Here is a 25,858-nt window from a genome sequence, read left to right on the forward strand (position 1 = left end):
ATAAAAAAAACTGCCGTGTTCGGACATCACTTTAAGCTTATTTTTGAAATAGTCCATGATGCCTCACCACATGACCAGGCTAATAAACTACTGTGAGTGAGTAGCTTATTAAGCTACTGTGCATAATATGAGTCACCCCTGACCCTCATCTCCTGTCCTGCTGCAGTCCTCCCACCAGCTTGTTTGAACCGTCCACAATATCCCAATGAGAGGGGAGAGTTGTGGGGTTAAGTACAGGGGCTTAATTCAGCACTTCCAACATCACCCCAACAAGGGGGTGGTGGCTGTAAAGTGCTGGAAATTTGCAGGATTGGGACCAAATGTCATACATAGCCTCCCCTAGTCGGGAGGCAGCTGATACACTGTCAAAGCCCTGCGCAATTACCCCAGAGGAGGGAAGATCTCAGGTGCACTGAAAAGGGTGTGGCACAAATAAATCCTTGGGGGTTGCAGGATCAGGACAAAACCCTCAGTTGTGCATTCCCCCCCACCCCCTTAGCCATTGCTGGCATAGATGCCTTTATTGTCGTCAAAACTGACGACAATAAAGTGGAGTTGTGCACTTCACACACCCCTTCCAGACATTGCTGGCAGAGCTGCTTCTGTTCACTATAGCGCTTTAGTACAAAAGCAAATTTGATCAAAAAGCAATTGTGCATTCCCCCCGCCTCTCCCAATAGCCATTTTGCTTCTTCATGGAAAGTGATGAGAGAAGGAAAAAGGGGGTGGGAGCTACAACTCCCTGACAGTTCGCTGGAAAGGGGCAAAATTGCACAGGTGGGGTACCCTCATGGGGAGCCTTCCGATGAAGTAGTGCATCATTATGGAACTTCCTTCTTCATGGAAAAATGAGCAGTTCTTCCCCTATTCCCCTGTTTTCCCCTATTTCCCAAGTTGCGCATATTCAAAGTAGCAAGCAGGGAAGCCTGTCATTGTGTAACTTCACTGTAGCAGGGTAGCAAGATAGCACGAGGCTGTCATTGTACTCGGGAGAAACTGTCATTTTGTAACAGTAGTGTGGTATCAGGGAAGACTGTGCTTGTTTGGCTGCGGTTGTCCCTGGGCTGCTTGTCAGATCTCGGAAAAAAAGCTCTGCAGTTTGGAGCAGAGCAGTCACAATGGTTTTGACTGCTCTTGCTAGGCGACTGTAGGCTAGCGGAATAAGCCACGGTGAGCGCCAGACTACACGATAACCCACGGTGGGTTAAATAACCCTTACTGCAGACTGTGGGTTATCAGAATGGGTTATTTCAGCCAAAAAATTCTCAACAGATGACACAATAACGTGCATGGCTTATTTAACCCATTGTGGGTTACTGTGTCATCCGAACCCAGTCAGAGTCTGGTCTTGGTTAAGGACATTTTGCTGTGCATAACGTGCCATTCAGCTGGAAGGCCTAACACTTCTGCCTCTGCCTCTTCAAGAGGGAGACACCATACTTGATAGCTGAGCTTCACCCCACCCACCTCTTCCTTCCTTCCTTCCTTCCTTCCTTCCTTCCTTCCTTCCTTCCTTCCTTCCTTCCCTCTTTGAAGCCACATCTTCACTTTTATTTTGCCCATTTAAACTTTTTTTTAAAATGTTATTGCAACTAAAGGCCATGTCACATGCTTGTTGTTGTTCAGTCGTTCAGTCGTGTCCGACTCTTCGTGACCCCATGGACCATAGCACGCCAGGCCTTCCTGTCCTGCGCTCTCTCCCGGAGCGTGCTCAAGTTCATATTCATTGCATCCGTGATGCTATCTAGCCATCTCATCCTCTGCCGTCCCCTTCTCCTTTTGCCTTCAGTCTTTCCCAGCATCAGGGTCTTTTCCAGGGAGTTTTCTCTTCGCATTAGGTGGCCAAAATATTGGAGCTTCAGCTTCATTATCTGTCCTTCCAATGAGCACTCAGGGCTGATTTCCTTTAGGATGGACTGATTTGACCTCCTTGCAGTCCAGGGGACTCGTAAGAGTCTTCTCCAGCACCACAGTTCGAAAGCATCAATTCTTCGGCGCTCAGCCTTCCTTATAGTCCAGCTCTCACAGCCATACATTACTACTGGGAAAACCATAGCTTTGATTAGACGGACCTTTGTCGGCAAGGTGATGTCTCTGCTTCTTACTATGCTGTCTAGGTTTGCCATAGCTTTCCTCCCAAGGAGCAAGCGTCTTTTAATTTCATGGCTACAGTCACCGTCTGCGGTGATCTTGGAGCCCAAGAAAGTAAAATCTGTCACTGCTTCCATTTCTTCCCCTTCTATATGCCAGGAAGTGATAGGGCCAGATGCCATGATCTTAGTTTTTTTAATGTTGACTTTCAAACCAGCTTTTGCACTCTCCTCTTTCACCCTCAACAAGAGGCTCTTGAGATCCTCTTCGCTTTCTGCCATTAGGGTGGTATCGTCTGCATATCGGAGGTTGTTGATAATTCTCCCGGCAATCTTAATTCCGACCTCTGATTCATCCAACCCGGCATTTCTCATGATGTACTCTGCATATAAGTTAAATAAGCAGGGTGACAATATGCAGCCTTGTCGTACTCCTTTCCCAATTTTGAACCACTCGGTTGTTCCATGTCTGGTTCTTACTGTTGCTTCTTGACCCTCGTACAGGTTTCTCAGGAGACAGGTAAGGTGGTCTGGTACTCCCATCACTTTAAGAATTTGCCACAGTTTGTTGTGATCCACACAATCAAAGGCTTTAGCGTAGTCAATGAAGCAGAAATAGACGTTTTTCTGGAATTCTCTTGCTTTCTCCATGATGCAGCGAATGTTGGCGATTTGATCTCTAGTTCCTCTGCCTCTTCGAAACCCAGCTTGTACTTCCGGTAGTTCTCGGTTCGCATACTGCTGAAGCCTAGCTTGTAGGATTTTGAGCATCACCTTGCTGGCATGTGAAATGAGCGCAATGGTGCGGTAGTTTGAACACTCTTTGGCGTTGCCCTTCTTTGGAATTGGAATGTAAACTGACCTTTTCCAGTCTTGTGGCCACTGTTGAGTGTGATCCATGAAGGGGATGTCACATGCTACACAGAGGCAAACCTGCCACCAACTCTTCCATCAACAGAGAGTTGCAGACACCCATGGCTTCCTGCTGAGTGGGACAGCAGCGTTTAACATGTTCATATGGTACACTTGTACTCTGAAATGTAATGTTGATAAACTTTGTACAACTGCGCAAATGTAGCTCAAGCTGTCACAAGACGAGAAATTAACAGCTGTATGTGATCGCTGCTGCTCAAGAAGTGCATCCACCGTGTAACCTCAGCTGCTACGCGACTACCTGTCCACCTCTATTCAGGAATATTATTTTTCCTCTTGCTGTTTAGGTAACAAACCTAGGTCTGAGAATCTAATCCTAGTAAGGGTGTTGCAACTTAGGTCAAATAACATTTGCACCATTTAGAACGTTTAAATTTAAAACTGTGGCTGTATCAAGGCCTAAACAGTGATGGGAAGGTGACAGGCCAAGCAGGATAATACCCTTAGGTCAGTGCTCAAAGTATCAGGGGAGGCAGGGGACCCTTAATGAAATCTACAACTACCATCCCTGATTCTCCCCAATTTCAGCCAAATTATATCTTCTACCACCATGACTTTCTAAGAACAGTAGCAAAAGGGGCTGTCATAAAGGGGGGGGCTCTTTCCCCTTACATGTGCAGCCTTTGACCCAGCTCTTTTCCCCACACTGAGCTCTACTGCTTAGACCACCTGCCATGTTTGCTACTTGGTGTTTAATGTAATTAATTTATTTTCAGTGTATACTCAGCTTTTAGGTTCACGTGAACCCTCGTGATACCTTAAAACCATATATCACAAAATAAATCAATACTAATGTAAAACACAGCCAAACAATATAAAACAATCAGTCCCTCTTTTTCCAAAGTCAGAGGGGAGTGCGGGTCCTTATGTAGCCAAAATGGCACCATCCACACTCAAGAGAGAGTTATCTTAAGGTTTGCAGAAATACAAAAAATCTATAGGGGGAAAAACTCAAAGGGGTCGTATGAAGAAGTGCGGTATTCAAGGTGTCTATCATTTTAAAAACAGCAAAGTGTCCTGTGGCACTTTAAAGACTAACACATTTATTCTGCCATAAGCTTTCATGGACCAGAGCTCACTTCATCTGATACGTTTGAAGGAACTCTGCATTTTGCCCCAGTAAACCACAGACTCCATTCTCCATGCATTAGCTATTCAGGACCACAAGCAAACAGCCAAATACCCAAGTTCAATGTAGCAGGCGGAATTGAGAAAGTATAAACCTTTTGTTATCACAGTATCTTTACTTCCATCTGCGAAGACGTGCTAATCAAGGACCTCCTTCCAGTCTCCTGCTTTGACATGTATTCAACTCCATATGTGTGGAAGACACCGCTCAGGGCTCCTTATTAGTGAAATGCCCCTGACCTGCTAATCTTTCCCCCCCCTGGTCACACTGGCTAAAGGTGTTTCTCGGTGTCGTGTTTATGGATCATCCTAATGTTACACAGGATACATGTGGTTGTTGTTGTTCAGTCGTTCAGTCGTGTCCGACTCTTCGTGACCCCATGGACCATAGCACGCCAGGCCTTCCTGTCCTGCGCTCTCTCCCGGAGCATGCTCAAGTTCATATTAATTGCATCCGTGATGCTATCTAGCCATCTCATCCTCTGCCGTCCCCTTCTCCTTTTGCCTTCAGTCTTTCCCAGCATCAGGGTCTTTTCCAGGGAGTTTTCTCTTCGCATTAGGTGGCCAAAATATTGGAGCTTCAGCTTCATTATCTGTCCTTCCAATGAGCACTCAGGGTTGATTTCCTTTAGGATGGACTGATTTGACCTCCTTGCAGTCCAGGGGACTCGTAAGAGTCTGCTCCAGCACCACAGTTCGAAAGCATCAATTCTTCGGCGCTCAGCCTTCCTTGTAGTCCAGCTCTCACAGCCATACATTACTACTGGGAAAACCATAGCTTTGATTAGACGGACCTTTGTCGGCAAGGTGATGTCTCTGCTTCTTACTATGCTGTCTAGGTTGGCCATAGCTTTCCTCCCAAGGAGCAAGCGTCTTTTAATTTCATGGCTACAGCCACCGTCTGCGGTGATCTTGGAGCCCAAGAAAGTAAAATCTGTCACTGCTTCCATTTCTTCCCCTTCTATATGCCAGGAAGTGATGGGGCCAGATGCCATGATCTTCGTTTTTTTAATGTTGAGTTTCAAACCAGCTTTTGCACTCTCCTCTTTCACCCTCAACAAGAGGCTCTTGAGATCCTCTTCGCTTTCTGCCATTAGGGTGGTATCGTCTGCATATCGGAGGTTGTTGATAATTCTCCCAGCAATCTTAATTCCGACCTCTGATTCATCCAACCCGGCATTTCTCATGATGTACTCTGCATATAAGTTAAATAAGCAGGGTGACAATATGCAGCCTTGTCGTACTCCTTTCCCAATTTTGAACCAATCGGTTGTTCCATGTCTGGTTCTTACTGTTGCTTCTTGACCCTCGTACAGGTTTCTCAGGAGACAGGTAAGGTGGTCTGGTACTCCCATCACTTTCAGAATTTGCCACAGTTTGTTGTGATCCACACAATCAAAGGCTTTAGCATAGTCAATGAAGCAGAAATAGACGTTTTTCTGGAATTCTCTTGCTTTCTCCATGATGCAGCGAATGTTGGCGATTTGATCTCTAGTTCCTCTGCCTCTTCTAAACCCAGCTTGTACTTCCGGTAGTTGATACATGTGGACAGTCTCCCAATGTGGCGTGTGTGTGTTTTACTGAAAAGCAATCTTGGTGAATGCACTTAAGAATGGAACAACAGACTATTGGTCCATTAGAAATCACCCACCTGCAGGGGAAAATACACATGTCCTCCACTCTCCCTAGAGAAAAGAAGATTGGGGAGCGTGATTTTTGCCACAAAAATCCAAGTAGGCAAAATGCATCTCTCTCTCTCTCTCTCTCTCTCTCTCTCTCTCTCTCCCTCTCTCTGTATGTGTGTGTGTGTGTGTGTGTGTGTGTGTGTCTCGCAAGCCTATGGTCCCTGGGCAAGCATCTCAGGGACCATAGGATAGTTCAGATTCCCCCCTCTGAGGTCGGAGACAGAACTCCAACCTCAGAAGGGGGAGTCAGAAATCCGAACCACCTCCCCTGCCCCCTTGCAGCCAGCATGGAGAGAACTGTGCGGGCTGCTTCTCTAAGGTCAGAAGCGCAACCTCAGAGAGGGGGGAAAAGAGGGCATCCCGGTGGGCGGGGAGGGGACCGGAGATGTCAGGATATGATTTATCCTGAGCCTCCTCCAGCCTCCTTCCCTCCCTCTCTGTAGCTCCCTCGCTAGATGGGCTGAAAAGCCTGAAAAAAGAGTAAAGAAGGGAGGGGAAGGCAAGGATCACCTCCTCTGCTCCTTCTGCCCTGCCAGCTTCAATCTGGCAGGGCACAGGAATCTCAGAAGCTCCTGGGTTCAGGGGCTTCCAAGCAGTGAGGGTGCAATTGATAGGGTTACGCCCTTAGCTGCATTAATCTATGAGCCTTCTTACTTGTTCAGGCCAAAGAAATCAGAGGGGAAGATGGTAGCTGAGTGATTAACCTGGGAAACGATTGTCTTAAGTGCAGACTCACAGTTGATAACTGAAACCCTGATTGATGGTAATACTGGCATAAAAATTTATCATGCGATAATTTTAGGTGTAGGCACAACTTCTGGGTAATGTTGATGGATTGCAAGCAGTATAGCACAATGGTTCATTATCTAGGTAGATATTGGAAAGTTCTGCTAAGGTTACAATGCCACCTACAGTCTACTCCACAAAATATACAGAAAAGAAAAAAGGAAACATGGTTAGGTCTGAGGGCCTTCCAACATTTAATTCCAATATCTATATATATCACATATCCCATCCTCCCTCCAGAACTGGCATGCACAGGGTAATCCCATTTTATCCTTACAACAACCCCATGGGGAAAGCGAGACTGAAAGATACCAAGACCATATGCAGAGAACGGAATAATCTGAGCAGTGAGCATGCAGGGACGCACTCTAACTGATCTTGGGGCACATATGCAGCTCCATCCCTTGAGTCAACTCAGGAGAAGCCTTCTGATTCTCAGCAGAAAAGCTTTGCACATTACTGATGGGTTGGCCCTTGTGCAAGTCACAAAGGCACCTCCCTCACCTCCTCCGGGCAGTTTGTTAATCTGATAAAAGCTCTTGAAAAGAAAGCAAGAAACGCAGGCATCCCGCCTGATCCTGGAGGAGAGCCCTCCTGGGCCCCCAGGCAGCTCAGCCTTGTTCTGATCCAGTCAATGAACACTACTTCTGCAAATGTTACAAGATTTGGAAACCCTGGAAATACGATGATAATATAAACAAAGGAGTTGTGGTGCTTTTTGGGGATCAGGTGAGGAGGTTGGGGGTGCTGCTAGATCCAGCCCTGCTTTTCGAGGGGCCGGTGCGGCTGGTGGCCAAGAACAGAAACTGAAAGTGCTGACAAGGTTCTCAGGAAATGGATAGCAAAACCCCTTTTCTTGGGACACGGAAACTTAGTGCTGCTGTTTTGATTGGTTGAAGGTTGAAAGAAAGGCACAAGGGTTTTCTATAGCAGGTTGCTAGAGACAGAAAGCAAAGAAGCATAACTGTGTCTATTCATTTAGCAACTACTTCAAAAACCAGAAGACAGTTAGTAAGGCCCAGACACATACTGAAGTTACTGCTTCATCAGACATTGTGCAAGTAGCACCCAATGTGTCTGCCTCAAACGAGACAGAAAATATGCAGGTACAGGCAGGGGCAGGGCATGAGAGCATCCCAACTGAAAATACTGAGGTAGCTACTGGTACTGTACAACCTGAACGACAGGTAAAGCCGGCTATAGGGAACTACATATTGAAAGCAAATCCTCTATCAGCTGTGTTAAAATCTGAGCTGCTTACACAATGCTGGGCCAGTACAGAAAGTCACAACTTCAGGCATGATAGTACAGGCTCAAGAGCAATTAGCCATGCATGGCTTTCTAAATATTCTCCTTGGTTAGCATGCTCTTCTGTTTTGAAAGGACCTGGATGTTATCACTTCATTTGATTTCCCTGGCCAGTAGTACAACAGCACATAGTACATTCATTACTGAAGTTTGTACCAAGTACAAAGGCTTCAATGAAGCTGCAAGAGAGCGCTGAAAAAGTGGATAGCATAGTGGTTCACATGAAGATGCTTCTAACTTCCTTTCTGTCATGAACAGGAAAAAGGTGTCAATTGAACAGCAACTCAATAAGTCATAAGCAAGAGCGAAAGGGGAAAATAAGCAGAAGCTGTACTCTGTAATATCAACCTGACAACTTTTGCTGATGACTTCCTCCTACAGAAAGTGAAGGAAGGAACTAGAGGATCAGCTATCCTTGACTTGATCCTAACCAGCGGAGATGACTTAGTGGATAAAGTAGCAGTTGCAGGAACTCTGAGGGAAAGTGACCATGTTGTACTTGAGTTCTTGGTTCTAAGGGAAGCAAAAGCTGAGTGTAGCCAAACGCGTACCCTGGATTTTAGGAAAGCTGATTTTAATAAACTCAGAACAATGATCAGGAAGGTCCCATGGCAAGTGACTCTAACAAGAAAAAGAGTCCATGATGGGTGGGAGCTTTTAAAAAAGGAAATTCTCAAGGCACAATTACACACAATTCCAACAAGAAGAAAAGGTGGAAGACAACAGAAGAAGCCAAAGTAGCTTCACAAAAAGCTTAGGGATGACCTGAAAGCAAAAAAGGACACATATAGGAAGTGCAAGGAACCAAACTGTTCCATGCTATTAAAATACCCATCGTTACAGCACTTTCTATCCCAGAGCCAATCTACATGGCTGATTTAATGCAGAGGGAGAGCACATCATGGTCGTTTGCAACAGATGATGCTGTTGCCAATCTGCGGCCAACCAGCACCTTCCCTCTTGAAAAGTAGCATTTTCACAAAGTCCTTTTAGTCCATATTTTTTACTTAAAGCGGCTCCCGGGTGATTTCACTTCAGTGTGCCCCATCCCCCCACAATAAATCTTGGGTGTGCCTCTGTGACCTGGAGTGATGCAGTCAAGGGGTGGGGCCACCCTCCCCCCCATTCACTCTTTCCCCCCATTGGCAGTAGGGCGCACAGTCTGCAGATTGTGTTTCCCATTCAGAATACCGCAGTTGTACATTTTGAAGGGGTCAGGATAGCGAAGTAGTTGCTTTCGCCAGTCAGAGTAACTAGCCTGCTTTTCCTATTCATGCTACTGAGCTGTTGCTAGGCTTCATGTAGCAGTAGCTTTCACAATTCATGTGATAGCCTTATTTCAGAGCACAGTAGCAGGGGGGAGTCTGGACAGGGGCAGGAAACAAGTCTATTCACTGAGTGGCATCTCTTGCCAAGGAGGAAAGGCAGCTTATTGGCCGAGGGGGGGGACACCCACTGAGCTTGGTTTCAGCACTTCCTGTTCTCCCCCAATCAGTTAAGTTCAAATATGATCCTGGTATGAGATTGAGCAACATCACACATGCCAGGCAATCCCCGGCTATACAGAAAATGAGGTGTGGTGGGGTGGAGCAAGGTTTGTGGTATATAAAGTTCCAGCCATGGAAAGCGAATGCAGACAAAGCAAGGCTGCGATCCTCTGTGCCCTTTCCAGGGAGTAAGTCCAGCTGAGTACAATGGGACTTACTCCTGAGAAAAAAGGCGCAGCATGACAGTTCAGGGCTTCAAAACCCAGGCACACTGCTGTCCTTGAATGGTGTGAGGTTTACTTCTGAGTAGACACACACATAGGACTGAGCTGCATGGAACTAAAGTGTGGGGGGCTCCCGGTGCTGGCTGCCCCTTCTCCTTCTGCACCCTGTAACACTACTGCGAAATACTGCTACTGAAGGCTCCCGCTACTGGCTGCACTCTCACCTTCCCATCTGTGTACTCTTTATTATGCACAATATAGAATAGTTAGCCTGGGAACAAAGGTCCTGCACAGAGGGAAAGGGCTGGAGTTGCCTCCCTCTGCTAGCCTCTGCTTCCCCAGCCCTGAACTCTTATTTCTGCAGGAAAGCCTCCCCGCCGCCACACACACACGCAGGGAGGAGGATGGGCACGGATGGGGAACAAGCCTCTGTCATTTGCCAAGCAGGTTAACAGGGTTGATGACCTTCAGTTCTACTCCGCCCACCTGGAATGAGAAGTACTTTCATGTGACTTGTGAAAGCGGGTTTTTAGGTGCTGTATACTCCACTTTTCCTGCTTTGTGTGCCTCTGCTGGACCAAAGCGATTGAAAGAAAATCCGCATATAATAAGAAAGCAGTTCTCATTCAATTTCCATGTAGATCCCACCCACCCCAATTACAACATGCACAATACAGTAGTGTGGTAGCAAATTCAGAAATGCGGGGTCCTTTCATGATAGTCACAGCCACGCCCCCTCACAGCCACGCCCCCTCACAGCCACACCCCTTCACAGCCACACCCCTCACAGCCACACCCTTCACAGCCACGCCCCCTCACAGCCACGCCCTTCACAGCCACGCCCCCTCACAGCCACACCCTTCACAGCCACGCCCCCTCACAGCCATCCCCCCTTCTAAGATTATACAACCTTGTAAGATTATACAATAAAAATGAAGTTTGGAGTTCTGCTGAGCGATGAATGCAGGATGAGGGTATGTGTTTTTGAGGTTCAGCAAGAAGAAGACAACGATAGCTTTCAGAAATTCCAGGTGATCACCCACAGCACCAGTACCACATCTTGTTATATTCCCCCTAGAATGAGCACTGCTGTGGTTTCTTTCACCATTTTGTGGCCTCTACACCACTGACTTCATAGGGTTTTTTTCATGAGTCCAGAGTCCATAGTTCAGTGGTTCCAGTGGTTTCCCAAAATATTCAGTCATCTCTTATGGTGTTTTAACTTAGTCATCCAGACTTAGTCATGCATAGAGTAGACTTACTGAGATCAAAGGAACTTAAGGTAGGCATAAGTCATTACTAACTTTTCCCATTGATTTTAGTGATTATACTGAAAGCATGATTAAGTCTAGATTCAACCCTTTATGAGATCTTGGGAAGGCAGCTAAGGCTGCAGTCCTACGCACACTTCCCTGGGAGAAAGCCGAATTGGCAATTGAACATAGTGGGGCTGACTTCTGAGTAAACACGCATAGGATTGTGATAAAGCCTAAAAACTGACACAAACCAAGTGTTACAATGAATATTAATACTTCAATAGTTGAACAAGACATCATCTTGCTTCTCATTTGCACCACCCACCTGCCTCCATCTTTTTCATGTTCATCAAGATCTGAAAGAAACTTCCCCATAAAATTTCTAAAGCCCCCTACCACTTCACTGTAAAATACAAAAAGGCACCAATCCTAAACACACTTAGGGTGCAATCCCTAAGTAGATAGGCGGCTGCCTCCGACCTTGGAGGCAACCGCCTATTCAAAGCAAGGCAGGAGAGGCACAGGGGGATGGTTCCCTCTGCGCCTCTCCTGCCTTGCCCTTTTTTGCTAAACAGCCGTTTTCGGCTGTCTAGCGGCGGGGAGGGGGCGGCCAGGAGAGGAAGCTGCTGTGTGACACATAGGATGTGTTGTACGTGCAGCTCCGCTCTCCCTGCCCCAGAATGCCCCCCAGCCCTGCCCCTTTTCAGTTGCTCTGCACTTATCTTCCAAGCACGGAGGATGGGGCTTCTTCGTGCTGCCTCAGAGGCAGCGCGGAAAAGGGGGAAGGTTGAATAGACTATATCCTATGGCCCGCTAGACAGTGTCTAGTGGGCCATAGGACTGCTCTCTTAGGGTGTTTCTGCATTAAGCAACATTAACCCTGGGGGATGTTTCCACAACAATGGAAGGAGAAACAAATGGAGGAGTACCAGATTTTTACAAAAGGAATCAGCTTTCTTGCACTTTGGTCCATGTAGGGCTTCGTGAGTGAGTGCTCCGCGCCAGTAAAAATTGCTTCACAGAACATACTTCTGGGCGGGGGTGGGGGTTGAAGTGAACGTCACCTGATTGGCAGGGGCTGCTCAACCAATGAGAGAGGCTCCCCCCCCCACTCTCCCTCCCTTTCTCCTGAAAGTCCAGATGCACCTGCATTTCAGGAATAAGCCTCACTGAGTACTATGGGAGTTACTCCCAAGTAGACACACATATGCTTGTGCTGGGAAAGACTGGGGGGGGGGAGAACACAGGGATAGGAAACCAGCCCCCTTTCTAACCCGATGCTGAACAGGATCTCTATAACAAAGGTTTGAAGTAGTTACTTCCTAAGGCAATAAACCAAACAACGGAGAATCGGAGCCTTGAGATCATGCTTTAAGCATTTAGGGAATTTCTGCTTTAAACTGTGCCATTTCAGTTGAGGGGGATCTCTGTAAATTCTGATGTGGGCATTCAGGGGACAAGTCTCACTGAGCACAATGGGCGTTACTTCTGAGTAGACACTAATCGATTTGTGCAGGGATGGGAGACACAGAGGAAACACCCCTTGACCAGGGTCAGGGTGAAAGGCACACCCCTGGGCAGGGCTAGGATACCCGAGATTAATGTGGGAGTTGGGGCACACAGCAGCTATACTGGGGAGAACCAGACTTAAGGAAAAGAATCAGACTTTAAGCAGTCTCAGGAAATCCATTTTTTCCATAAGATCTGGGGTGGCTGCTGGATGGCCACGATGTCATGTATCCCTAATGACCTCAAAATGCAGCCAGCTCAGAGTAAATGGCTCATACAGCTGGTACTGGGGTATAATTTGGAGAACTGCTGAGAACAAGTTTCAGCAACAGGAGTCTTAAGGGTGATGCAGTAATGAGGCCCCCACCATAAACAAACCTCAGTTAAGGGTATGTAAATCAGCTTTATATGTATGTCTTTTAATAAAAAGTACAAAACAATGGGAGCATATTTTCAAGAGGAGGACGAGGGTGTAGGCCATTCACATCTCCACACCCTTACTTCCCAAAGGCACATTATATCTAAAAGGTATGAGGAAGAAGGAGAATATCATCATAATCATCATAGCTTATATAATCAAAAATTAAGTTTCAAACAGCTACGTAACTTTAGATTACAATTTAAATTTAGATTGTAAGTTTCTAGGGGCAGAGACCTGACTTTTTTGCTTATGATTCTCTGTAAGGTACCACATATATTGTAAACACCAAAGTCTGTGCATCTTCTGGAAGCAGCTGAAGACATGCTTTATTCAAACTGTGTTTTGGTGACCAGCCACAGGGAAAGATAAAGTAGATTGATTAGCTTACTGTTACCAGCCCTGAGCTTTTGGGATGAAGTTGACGATACATCCAATCAATTAAATAAATAAATAAATAATGCATCAAATTTGGACAACAATAATGATGTATTTTTTCTACCTCAGGTAAAATAGTGACCCAGTCACATGAAGAGAATAAAGCCTCACAGTCATGGTGCTTACTCTCAAGTAAGTGCAAAGCAGATATATGGAGGAAATGCGTGTGTGGAGAGGGACAACAAGAGAAAAGCTGCTTTACTTAACCCATTTATTTAATGGCTATCAGGGTTCCTGGTAATGTGCACTTTAGGCCCTCACCTTCTGCAGAAACAGCCAAGAAGAAACACAGTAGGCTGCAGCCTTCCCCAAACCTGGTGCCCCCCAGATATGTTGGATGACAGCAGCCATCGGCTCCAGGCAGCATATTGGCTATGCTGGCTGGGGGGGGGGATGATAGGATTTGCAGTCCAACACATCTGGAGGGCACAAGGCAGGGAAAGGCTGGCTGAGAGATGCAAGGGAGAAGATCTGCGACCCCTGCCCAGAGCTGTGAGGGCTGTGTGGAGGCAGGCAAGGCAGCTGCTGCGTCAGGACTCCCAATATCCATGTACATGTCTTCTTGGAAGTAAAGCATATAGATTTCAATGGGGTTTATTCCCAGGTATTTCTTATTTTAATTAAATTTCTAAAATTTATTTTCATTTATTTTTCACTCACATAGACTTCTTCCATCTGCTCTCTGCCCTCCGACACCCCATACCCTGCTGCCTTTTTCGGCCACTGCTGCCACCACCAAACTGACTGAGCTGACCTATCTGGGTCTGATGTCCCGCTGCATGCTGGGTTGCCTCTCTACAACTGTCTGGGCTTGCTCAGGGGGCATGGGATTGACGATCCGTCTCAGGATCAGTGTCTCCTCTCCAGCAAGGACCTTAATCTGTCCCATGTGCTCACATCCTTCCCCCAAACTGGATGGCTATGGCTGTGGCGCAGGCACAGTCTCAGGCGCAGAGCTAACAGCAATGCTGGCAAAGGAATCTGGTGATGGGCAGCTCTTCCAGCTTGAAGGGAGGGAAGGCAGGCTGCAAGAGAGTGTAAATTAACCCTTTGCTGGGCAAGCCTGCCTTGCCCAGGCAGGCTGTCCGGGTGGGGGAGGGCTTCTCTGAATCCAGAGCCATGGGGTAAAATGGGTTTTATACCATACATGTTAGCAGTGAGGCAGCATGACAGCAGCAAGTGTTAATTAGCATAAGGAAACTGTCCCAGCACAGCCACCTGCAGCTTGGCATAAACATAGCCTCACTTCCCAGTCACATACTAGGCCCTGATAAGATACTAGCCTTTGTTAGCATGGAATGTGTTGAGGCTGCTACTATCGGCCTTTGACTCATCTCACATGCTCAGAGGCCCACTAGCAAGGGAATTGCACTAAAAATGAACCTAAGCAAAGCATTATGGATCTCTAGGCCCTTCTAGAACAACAGGTGACTTGGTTACGCTCCTGGGGCCAATACACTGCCCCACAGTAGTAGGTTGGGAGTGGGAAGGACCCGGCTGGGACCTGGCTCCAGAAAAAGTACCGCGTTTTCAAACCAGTGAGACCCCCACACACACAACTCCACCCCTGCAATTGAACAATCCTTTAGCACTTTGTGCAGGGTGAAGACATGGCTACATTTGACAAAGAGTGATGATTGATTGTCTTGTATTTGCTGAGTGTCCATAGAGAAACGTTTAAGACCTATCCCAAGGAGAAATTTATAGAAGGTTATAGAGTACTTTGGCAATACCCTCAAAGACTCCAGTTTTAGTTTAAAGAATGATTCACTTTGCATTATATTTTCCTTTATGTTATTGACAGAAAAGCATTAACCAAAATCATAGACTCATAGAACCATAGAATAGAAGGGTTGGAAGGGGCCTATAGGACCATCAAATCCAACCCCCTGCTCAACACAGGAATCCAAGTCAAAACATCACTGACAGATGGCTGTCCAGCCTCATCTTGAATGCCTCCAGTGTGGAAGAGCCCACCACCTCCCTAGGTAAGTGGTTCCATTGTCGTATTGCTCTAACAGTCAGGAGGTTTTTCCTGATGTTCAGCCGGAATCTGGCTTCCTGTAACTTGAGCCCATTATTCCGTGTGCTGCACTCTGGCATGATCGAGAAGAGATCCTGGCCTTCCTCTCTGTGACAACCTTTCAAATACTTGAAGAGCGCTATCATATCTCTCCTCAGTCTTCTCTTCTCAAGGCTAAACATCCTCAGTTCTTTCAGTTTCTCCTCATAGGGCTTTGTTTCCAGTCCCCTGATCATTGCCCTCCTCTAAACCCTCTCCAGCTTGTCTTCATACTTCTTAAAGTGCAGTGCCCAGAACTGTACACAATACTCCAAAGGAGGCCTGACCAGTGCTGAGTAGAGGGGAACTAATGCTTCATGTGATTTGGAAGCTATACTTCTACTAATGCAGCCCAAAATAGCACTTGCCTATTTTGCAGCCACATCATATTGTTGCCTCATATTCAGCTTGTGGTCTACAACAATTCCAAGATCCTTCTCACTGGTAGTATTGTTGAGCCACGTATGCCCCATCTTGTAACGGTGCATTTGGTTTCTTTTTCCTAGGTGCTGAACATTTATCCCTATTAAATTTCAATTTGTTGTTTTTAGCCCAGCGCTCCAGCCTATCAAGATCACTTTGAATTCTGTTTCTGTCTTTCAGGGTATTAGCTATCCCAACCAATTCTGTGTCATCTGCAAATCTGATAAGCATTCCCTGCATTTCCTCATCCAAGTCATTAATAAAAATGTTGAAGAGCACTGGGTCCAGGACTGAGCCCTGCGGAACCCCGCTCATTACCTCTCTGCAGTTTGAGAAGATCCCATTGATACAGAGGAAAGAAATGGTGGTTCAGCTATTAAATAAGGATGGCAAAATGATAACAGATGACAAAGAAAAGGCAGAGGTGCTCAATTCCTACTTTGGCTCAGTCTTCTCCCAAAAGAGGGTCAATGACCCCCCTGGCAAAGGTGAAGTACAGACTGAAGGGGCAGGATTGCAGCTTGAGATCAATAGACATATGGTCAAGGAACACCTAATTCATAGAATAAATCACAGAATCATAGAATCATAGAATAGTAGGGTTGGAAGGGGCCTACAAGGCCATTGAGTCCAACCCCCTGCTCAGTGACCTTGTAGGCCCCTTCCAACCCTACTATTCTATGATTCTATGATTCTATTATTCATTCTATGAATTAGGTGTTCCTTGACCATGTGTCTATTGATCTCAAGCTGCAATCCTTGAGATCAATAGACATATGGTCAAGGAACACCTAATTACTTTGAATGAGTTCAAATCTCCAGGGCCAGATGAACTGCATCCTAGAGTAATAAAGGAACTGGCGGAAGAACTCTCAGAACCGCTGTCTATTCTCTTTGAGAAATCATGGAGGATGGGTGAAGTGCCAGATGACTGGAGGAGAGCTAATGTTGTCCCTATCTTCAAAAAGGGTAAAAAGGAGGAATCTGGGAACTACAGACCAGTCATTCTGACATCAATCCCTGGGAAAATTCTGGAGCAGATGATAAAGCAATCCATCTGGAAGCACCTTGAAAACAATGCAGTGATTACTCAAAGCCAACATGGATTTGTCAAGAACAAATCCTGCCAGACGAATCTGATCTCATGTTTTGATCAAGTAACCTCCCTTGTGGACTCTGGGAATGCTGTAGATATAATATACCTCGACCTCAGCAAAGCTTTCGACAAAGTGCCCCATGATATCCTGATGAGCAAAGTAGCTCAAAGTGGGCTAGATGAAACAACGATCCAGTGGATCCACAGTTGGCTACAGAATTGGACTCAGAGTGCTTATCAATGGGACCTTCTCAAACTGGGGACAGGTAACGAGTGGGGCACCGCAGGGCTCAGTCCTGGGCCCAGTGCTCTTCAACATTTTTATTAATGACGTGGAGGAGGAGGTGCAGGGAATGCTGATCAGATTTGCAGATGACACAAAATTGGGCGGGATAGCTAATACCCTGGAAGACAGAAACATAATTCAAAGTAATCTGGATAGACTGGAGTGCTGGGCAGAAAACAACAGAATGACATTTAATAGGGAGAAATGCCAAGTTCTGCACCTAGGAAAAAGAACTTCCAGACTGTTAGAGCAATACAACAATCGAACCAGTTACCTAGGGAGGTGGTGGGCTCTCCCACACTGGAGACGTTCAAGACGAGGCTGGACAGCCATCTGTCAGGGATGCTGTGACTTGGATTCCTGCATTGAGCAGGGGATTGGACTCGATGGCCTTATAGGCCCCTTCCAACCCTACTATTCTAGGATTCTATGATTCTATAAGCACTCTTTGAGTCTGATTCTGTAGCCAACTCTAGATGCACCTGATAGTTGTTTCGTCTAGCCCACTAATTAGCTAGTTTGCTAATCAGGATATCATGGGGCTCTTTGTCGAAAGTTTTGCTGAAGTCGAGGTATATTATGTCCACAGCATTCCCACAGTCCACAAGGGAGGTTACCTGACCAAAAAATGAGATCAGATTAGTCTAGCAGAAATTGTTCGTGACAAATCCATGCTGGCTTTGAGTAATCACTGCATTGTTTTCAAGGTGCTTCCAGATGGATTGCTTTATAATCTGCTCCAGAATTTTCCCAGGGATTGATGTCAGGCTGACTGGTCTGTAGTTCCCAGGTTCCTCCTTTTTGCCCTTTTTGAAGATAGGGACATTAGCCCTCCTCCAGTCATCTGGCACTTCACCTGTCCTCCATGATTTCTCAAAGATAATGTAGGGATGTACGAAAGTGACTTACCTGTTCACGGATTCTTTTTGCGGGGGGGCGCTCTGTCCCTCCCCCCGGAATCCTCAACGAGGGGGAGGCAATCTGGCCCTCCCCTGGAATCCTGCCTGGCCGGCTCTGCTCCGCGGCAGCTCCGTGGAGCAGCCGGCCAGGGCCATCCGCAGCCGGACTTCCAGGCTGCCGTGGACGCAAATGGCAGCCGCCATAGCGGCTGCCATTCGTGTCCTTTCAGGCTGCCGTGATAGGCTACCTAAGTCTTTACGTAAGTCTTTACGTAGCCTATCACAGCATGCCCCCCCACAAAAACGGCGTATGCAAATGGCGGCTGCTACGGCGGCCGCCATTTGCGTTCCCCATTTTTCGCCGTTCTAGCCTACGTAAATATTTACGTAGGCAATTACGGTGAAAAAAAGGGAACTGCAGATAGCGTAGTGGGTGCTATTTGCATTTCTTTTTTTTTCGTCGTAAAAGCCTATGTAAATATTTATGTAGGATAAAATGGCGGGGAAAAAAGAACGCAAATAGCGCACACTACGCTATTTGCGGTTCCCTTTTTTTCGCCGTAATTGCCAACGTAAATATTTACGTATGCTAGAACGGCGAAAAATAGGGAATGCAAATGGCGGCCGCCAGTAGCCGCCGCCATTTGCGAACGCTGGTTTTTGTTTTTGTTTTGATTGGCTTGCTGTGATAGGCTACGTAAAGACTTATGTAGCCTATCACGGCAAAGACCAGAATGCAAATGGCGGCCGCAGTGGCTGGGCAAAAGAACAAAGAACAATGCTTTCTTGTTTGTGGCGGGGGGTGTTACAAAGATAACTATAAGCAGTCTGCAGCCTGGGAAAGAAAAGGATTATATAACCTTAAGAGATTTAATAACTATTCTTTTCTAGGGAACAAGTATTTGCTAAGCTTAATAGCGTTCAAGTCTAATGGTTCCAGATATATCAAGTACCACCTTTCATTATGAGCCCTACTATAAAAACTCAAACATGTGTTACCCTCATAAAATTTGAATAAGAAATTAATATCCCACTTTTTTTGATTTTTTATATTCAAGTTAGCTTGCAACAGACTGTAAAACAATCGTATAAAATGAAATTACAAAGTCAATCAAAAATAGAAAAATTGCTGATTTTACTCAAACTTTTCATTTTTCATTTTCTGTATGTATGTTAGTTGTGTTAGCAGAAGTGGTTGAATAAAGCAGACTGAATCTAGAAAGTGAAGGCATTGGCAAACTTTACTGAGTCATAAACAGATAGCTCCCTGGCTAAGCAGCCAAAAAAGTATAGAAGAGCAAATCAGGCCACGCTTCTAATAGAATGAAACCATTATTACTACAGAAGAACATACTGCACATGCTAATCTCTTCATACACACACAAAAAAGGCTAAAGAGGAAACTAATTTGGCTCCATCTGGCTGCTAGGCAACATTCCCTCCACCACCTTGTGACCTCTGTTTGTACTCAAGGCTCCCTGATATATCCAGAGCTGTTAATTAGCCCTAAGTGACCCCTGTCACTGTATCTACGAACTGCCTTAAAACTCTAAAGACAAATTAACCCTTAGCTTGCACCCTTTGTTGGTGTGATCCCATTATTGCTATTCCAACAAATTGTAAACCCCTGATGATCAACCGGTATTTTATTTCCCACTGGCTTATAGGCAGGACCTCAACTTTCTTCCAACTTTGACCTATAAAAACTATCATCATCAGATAAAACTTCATCTCTATATCAATTTTTGAGCCAAATCCTTCTGAATATCTGAATTTTAAAAATATAGGATCAAAAGGTGGGTGTCTCTACATTAATGGAAAATCATGCTTCCCCACTGGAACATTTTGCTTCCATTTCTGTGGCATGATGAGGATTAGCTCCTTTAGATGATGAACATGAGGTGGAATTGAAAACTCCCTTTCTCAGCAGTGGTAGCAGGGCTTTCTATATTTTTCAATGAAACACTGCCATCTAGTGGCAGAATTATCACAATACGCCAGCACTACACACTGTGGAAATACCAGATATTTTAAATATTCCAGCTTATCTCCAGTCTTTTTTAAGGCAGGATAACTGGGAAAAACCTCAGGATATGTCCTGGAGGTTGATGAAGTCGTGTAAAGGACCTGCAAATGTCCACGAGTGGCCAATCACAAACACACGATAAATGCCTCGTGTAGAAACCGCTGGGATCTCTCCTCCCACTATTTCTCTTATTTTGAGTAGGGTAGGATTTTATTCCAGATGTCCTGAATATGCAGACATATTCACCAAATATGCTTTAAATCTCCTCTATTATATCTCCATTCCCAACAATCTGAGGATGCATTTGGGTAAATTTTAGTTTCCTGGGAGTCAAGTGCCAATGAACAAATATTTTAAAATAATGCTCATGAAGGTGGATACACAGTGAGATTTTCATACCATGGCCCCAAATACAATGCATATCTTATCTGTTAGGTCTCAATTAAAACTGAAACCCTCTTTTTACAAAAGTGTGTGTGTGGGGGGGGAGGTTGTATTTATAATAGCAAGCACTATCTGGTAGATCTAACATTCCTTTATTATTATTTATTCAGACTTTGTATCTCTTCCCTTTGTATTTGTTCAGACCCTGCATCTCTCTCTCTCTCTGTTTGCTATTTACCCATTGCCTTGTCTAAAAAAATTGATAAAAAGGAAAATGTTTGTTATTTGCTTGTCTTATCAGTTCTTCATAAGAAAGAAACCTTCCATTAACTATCAGTTGCTAATTGGTAGTGACCACAACTCCACAGAACTGTTTGGGTCTGTATATATGGGGTGCCTTCATGTGTTTCTAGTTTTCCTCAATGTGTTGGTTTGGTCTGGCACTGTAGTGTGGTCTGTTTGTGATGACAACTCCTTTGCTGTGCTATAAGGTTTGAATTTTTCAAGAAGTCAGCTCAATCCAGATCTCTTCTACAAAGATCTCTTCTCCTTTTAGGTACATTTATTACATAACAGTGCAGGTAGCCATTTGTAACAATGCTTTTTCATGCAGTCATTATATTAACAACAACAAAATTGGCAATGAGGTCCCAGCAGTTGGGTGTTGTTCTTTAATGGGGGTGGACAGAATGGACTGGAAGCAAAATGAGAGGGGAACATTTCAGATCCTCAAATATCCTTGAGAGCCCAAAAGTTATAGAGTGTCGTTCAAACAAATATTGCTACAGTGGCAAAATGGATCAAGAAAGTCTGATCAGTGATGCACCTGGGTAATTTTAGACCATGGTCTGAAAGATCTTACAGGAACCCTCTTTAGACAGCCATATGCATTACTTCAGTTGTGACACACACAACTAACTTTTCTTCCCCCTCCCATGCTTTACAATTTGTGATATGTTAGAGCAAAGAAACAACGCTTATTTAAAAAAAAAATAAAAAGGGGGAAAAAGAAATACTTTGAGCATGTGCAGTTTTTCATTTTAAACTCACTTAGATCATGGCACCATAACTACTACAAAAATAAAATGGTGTTTGATTCTGCTGCCCTGATGCTAAACACACTTACTTGGGAATAGGCACCATCAGCTGGCTAGGGCTGATGGAAGTTGTAGGCCAAAACATCTGAATGGCAACAGGTTGCCCACCCCTGCTCCATCAGGAAGATAGTTAGCTAAATTGCGTTGGTTGGCAACCCAACCCCTTCCTCATAAGTGACTGAAGCAGACCCAACTTGGTGTGTTTTGAGAAGTGCAGTTGAATCCAACTATGTTGTAAAAGTGGCCATTCTAGTTTATGTCACACTTCCCCTTCATGCTTTCAGATTTGACTTCTGGGTCTGGCACAGCACTTTGTTGGCTTCTGCTTGATCCTGTGGGGGTTATTTTTCACTGAGGGTCCTGTCACAGTAGGGGAAATAATAGGAGACTCATTTACAAAGCTTTTCATTAAATTTCTATGTTGCTCTCACTGAGTCTCAGCATACCAGCTGAAGATCTGTCTACAAACTGCCACAGGTGTCAGGTGTTCCAGTTGCAGATAGAGAGCTTCTTGTCTTTGAAGCTGTTGACAATAGACTGCAGTGAAATACTCTGCGGTGACCGAAAATTTTGCTCTTTCCATCGGGCAGCCCAAATTTCAATTACAGGCATTCCTATTGGGCCGAATCCAGGGTAGTTTTATGGGCAGACCTCCAGTGGTTAATAAGAGGTGTTGGGTTCAAGCCTTTCTGGAAACCAAACTTTCTGTCCTGCAGTCCCATGGCCAGAACGGGCTGGAGCATCTCCCTTATGAGAAAGGGTTACAACAGCTGGGATTGTTTAGCTTGGAAAAAAGGCAGGCAAGAGGAGAAATGATAGAGGTCTACAAAATTATGCATAGTGCGGAGAATGTGGGTAGGGAGACATTTTTTCCCCTCTCTCAAAACACTAGATCCCAGGGTCATCCTATTAAGCTGATTGGTGGGAGATTCAGGACAGATAAAAGGAAGTACTTCTTCACACAGCACATAGTTAAACTATGGAATTCGCTACCACAGGATGTAGTGATGGCCACCAATTTGGATGGTTTTAAAGGTGGTTAGACAAATTCCTGGAGGCAAAGGCTATCAATGGCTACTAGTCTTGATGGCTATGTGCTACCTCCAGTATCAGAGGCAGTAAGCCTATGTACACTAGTTGCTGGGGAAGATGGGTGGGTGGGTGCTGTTTGTGTGTTCCTGATAGACAGCTGGTTGGCCACTGTGTGAACAGAATGTTGGACTAGATGGTGCCTTGGTCTAATCCAGCATGGCTCTTCTTATGTTCAGAACACTGAGTGGGGTAGGGAATAAGAGTGCAAAAATCTAAATGCATGTATTGGTTTTCATCTGGTGGGCCATAGACTATGTCCTTCAGGGTAGAGCAGGGCCAAATACTTCCCCTTTGTGGACATTTGTCCCCTGCAAAATTGGGGGGATTGGGGGTGACAAGGGGGCTTGCCAAAATCTTATACTTTGGGGGGAGTATAAGCAGCCATTCCAATGAAGCAGCCAAGATTTTGTTTTTATGATAGAAACACTGCCTCCCCTTGAAGCTAGTTGGGCTTTTAACTTGAAACATAGAATTGTGTCCTGGACATGTGCACTAAATGTTCAAGGGAGTTATGTTAGAAAGAAAGAAACATACACTGTCTCACACACACTCATACATAGAATGACAGGCACTTTGCTCATTGAACTGGGAAAAAAATCAACACCAAGTGTCCATCAATCATTCCAATGCCTTTCATGCACATGCTAAAACATTTGAAGTCAGGGGAAGATTTTTAACTGAACAACTGGGCTACACCTCTTTCTTTAATAAAACCTAAGTAAAAGGATTGTTTTGTATGTTTTGTATCCCCTTCTCTTATGGCATGAAGTTGGTGATGTCTCACTTCCCCTGTGAATGTCTCAGGGTTTGTTTGTTCTTTCCTTTTTGTAAGAGAAAGCTAGAAATTCACTTGGGCTGTAATTTCCTCCCCTCAAACACAGGAATAATGGCACAATTTTCCATGCAGTCCATGTCATTAATACTGCTCAGATTTCTTTCAGATGTTAATTATTGTTAATTATTTTAATTGAAAGGACCCTAGAGATGCTCAGATTAAAGTCCTTCAGCTAGGCTACCCCAGCTTGACATCCCCCTGTATTCCCATATGTTAAGCTGGTGAAAGGGCAAAGCAGACCAAAGACTCTTGCTATGGGTGGCCTCCCAGAGGACAGGGCCTTACTGTGTGTGTGTGTGTGTGCATATGTGATGCTGGAGGCTTTCTAGGCTTTTATACGGATACCACCACTGTGGTGTCAGTCTGAACGTCTTTAACAAGAAGATGAAAAGTGTGGTAGCACTTTAGGGCTAGTTTGTTGTGGACTCAGATGGGTGGAGAAGAAGCGTAAAAGAATGGCTTAGCCAAAGACAAGACTGAAGCTGTCCCTGGGATATACCTTTATGGGTGGTTATTGAGGAGGTCAGAGTAAGCAGAGGTAAACCAGATGAGCCCTTTCTTATCATGGAGGTAAAACGATGGGGAAAGCCTCACGGACTTATTTTCTGAATGTCAGAAAATAGCGTTAAAGGCACAGAAGCAGGGCTAGCAGGAAAGACATGTTAAATTAATGTATTTATTTAGCACATTTATATCCCACCTTTCTTCCATTATGGAACCCAAGAGGCAGCCAAAGTGTTCCCTGGGCCGGATTGACATGGCAATGGACTGTGAAGCACTTTCATGTATAATGCAGATGTTCATGAAAACATCTTTGGTCCAACAGGGACACACGTAGCCAGAAAAGCTACGTTTTAGGTTTATACAGCACCTAAAATGCGCTTTCACAGGTCACACGGCACATCAATCCTTACTTTGGGTCGTGTGGGTGGAGTCCCACCACTTGCACTGAACGTCACCAAACACGCAGATGCTGCTGAGCAAATGAGAGGCTTGCTCCCCGCCCCTCTCCATGCTCCCCTGCCCAGGGAACTTTGGAAGCCCTGAAATAAGCCCCCACACCTCTCCCCTCTCAACCACCATTGGGATATTGTGATTAAAGATTAAACCTGTGCTTTTATGAATGGAGAAAACAGGCTGCATTCTATGAATGGGTCAAGCTGCTATCCTGACACATCAGAATTGCGAGGCTGTGCTTTTAAGAAGGAAGAAAACAGGCTGCATTCTATGAATGAGTCAAGCCTTTAAAGGGCAGCTCCTTATGGCGCCCCTTCGCCATCCCTGTGGCTCGCTTTCTTGCCTCTGCTCCTTACATCTGGGTAGACCTACCAGGCTACTCTCCCAAATCCTCCTGGCTGCATTCGATGAATAAGTCAAGCCTCTAATGGGAAAGCAGTCCTACAGGGGTGGGGTGGGGTGGGGGCTCTGATTTTCTCAATGGAAAAAAGATGCTACAGAGGTGGTGGAGAGGGCAGGCTGCTCAAGGAGGCAGTGGGGAGGGCAGGCGGTGGCAGCAGCGCCTTATGGCGCTCCTTTGCCACCCCTTTGGCTTGCTTTCTTGCCTCTGCTCCTTACATCTGAGTAGACCTAGTGGGCTATTCTCCCAACCTCTCCCCCAACCAGGCACAGACACCCCCCTAGGCATGCCCAGCATGCAGGATTTAATTCGGGTGAATGGGGCACACTGCAGCTGAAGCACACAGGAACCGCATTTAAGGTAAAATGAACGCTAAAACAACTTTCAGAAAATGCCTGTTTTAGAGGGGGAAGTGGTGGGGTGGCTACAGGCTGGCCACCACATCATGTGTCCTCAACTACCCTGAAGTGCTTTCCCTCTGCATTAAATCACATGTGTAGACTGGCTCCAGCTGCTCTCCCTTTCTGGCACTGACCAGACCCAGATGCAAACAACATTCAGGGCCTTCTCAAGTACAATATCACTGCAGCCAAAACCCCATATACATGCACATAGAATTTATTCTGTTTTAAAATACACACTTACAAACGTACATATCCATGCACTGAGTAAAAATGCACAATTGAAAACATAAATCAATGTACACTATGAAGAACCGGTAGACTCTTGTTTCGACCTCATAAAATATTTTTCAAGTCTATGTGTGATAAAATTCTAAATCCTTGGGGAAAATGTTGCCAAGTGAATTTGTATAATGACCAGGCCATCTATAGCTCAGCTTCGTCTTCACAGCCCAAGGACAGAAACAGACAACTATACAAATTACCATCTTGCCCAAGTTGTCAGGTACAGACTAGCTCAGCCTTTCATGTTGAACATGATAAAGGAAGTTCGGCCTTTCACTCATCCATAACTAAGTCTGCCTAATGCAGACAATCCAAATAGCACCTGCTTTCCCACTAATTAACATGGAGCACAA

At 45.3% G+C, this 25,858-nt stretch overlaps 1 pseudogene across 1 annotated transcript in view; it reads right to left on the reverse strand.

The window, feature by feature from the left end:
* LOC146352896 (protein CFDP2 pseudogene) overlaps positions 1-25,858 on the reverse strand; it is a 1,048,348-nt pseudogene that overhangs the window by 995,659 nt on the left and 26,831 nt on the right. The gene's annotated exons all lie outside the window — the stretch shown is intronic.

The sequence above is a fragment of the Heloderma suspectum genome, chromosome 2 (assembly GCF_057233095.1).
Source record: "Heloderma suspectum isolate Gila_16-S chromosome 2, 16-S_ref, whole genome shotgun sequence".
Classification (NCBI taxonomy): Eukaryota; Metazoa; Chordata; class Lepidosauria; order Squamata; family Helodermatidae; genus Heloderma; species Heloderma suspectum.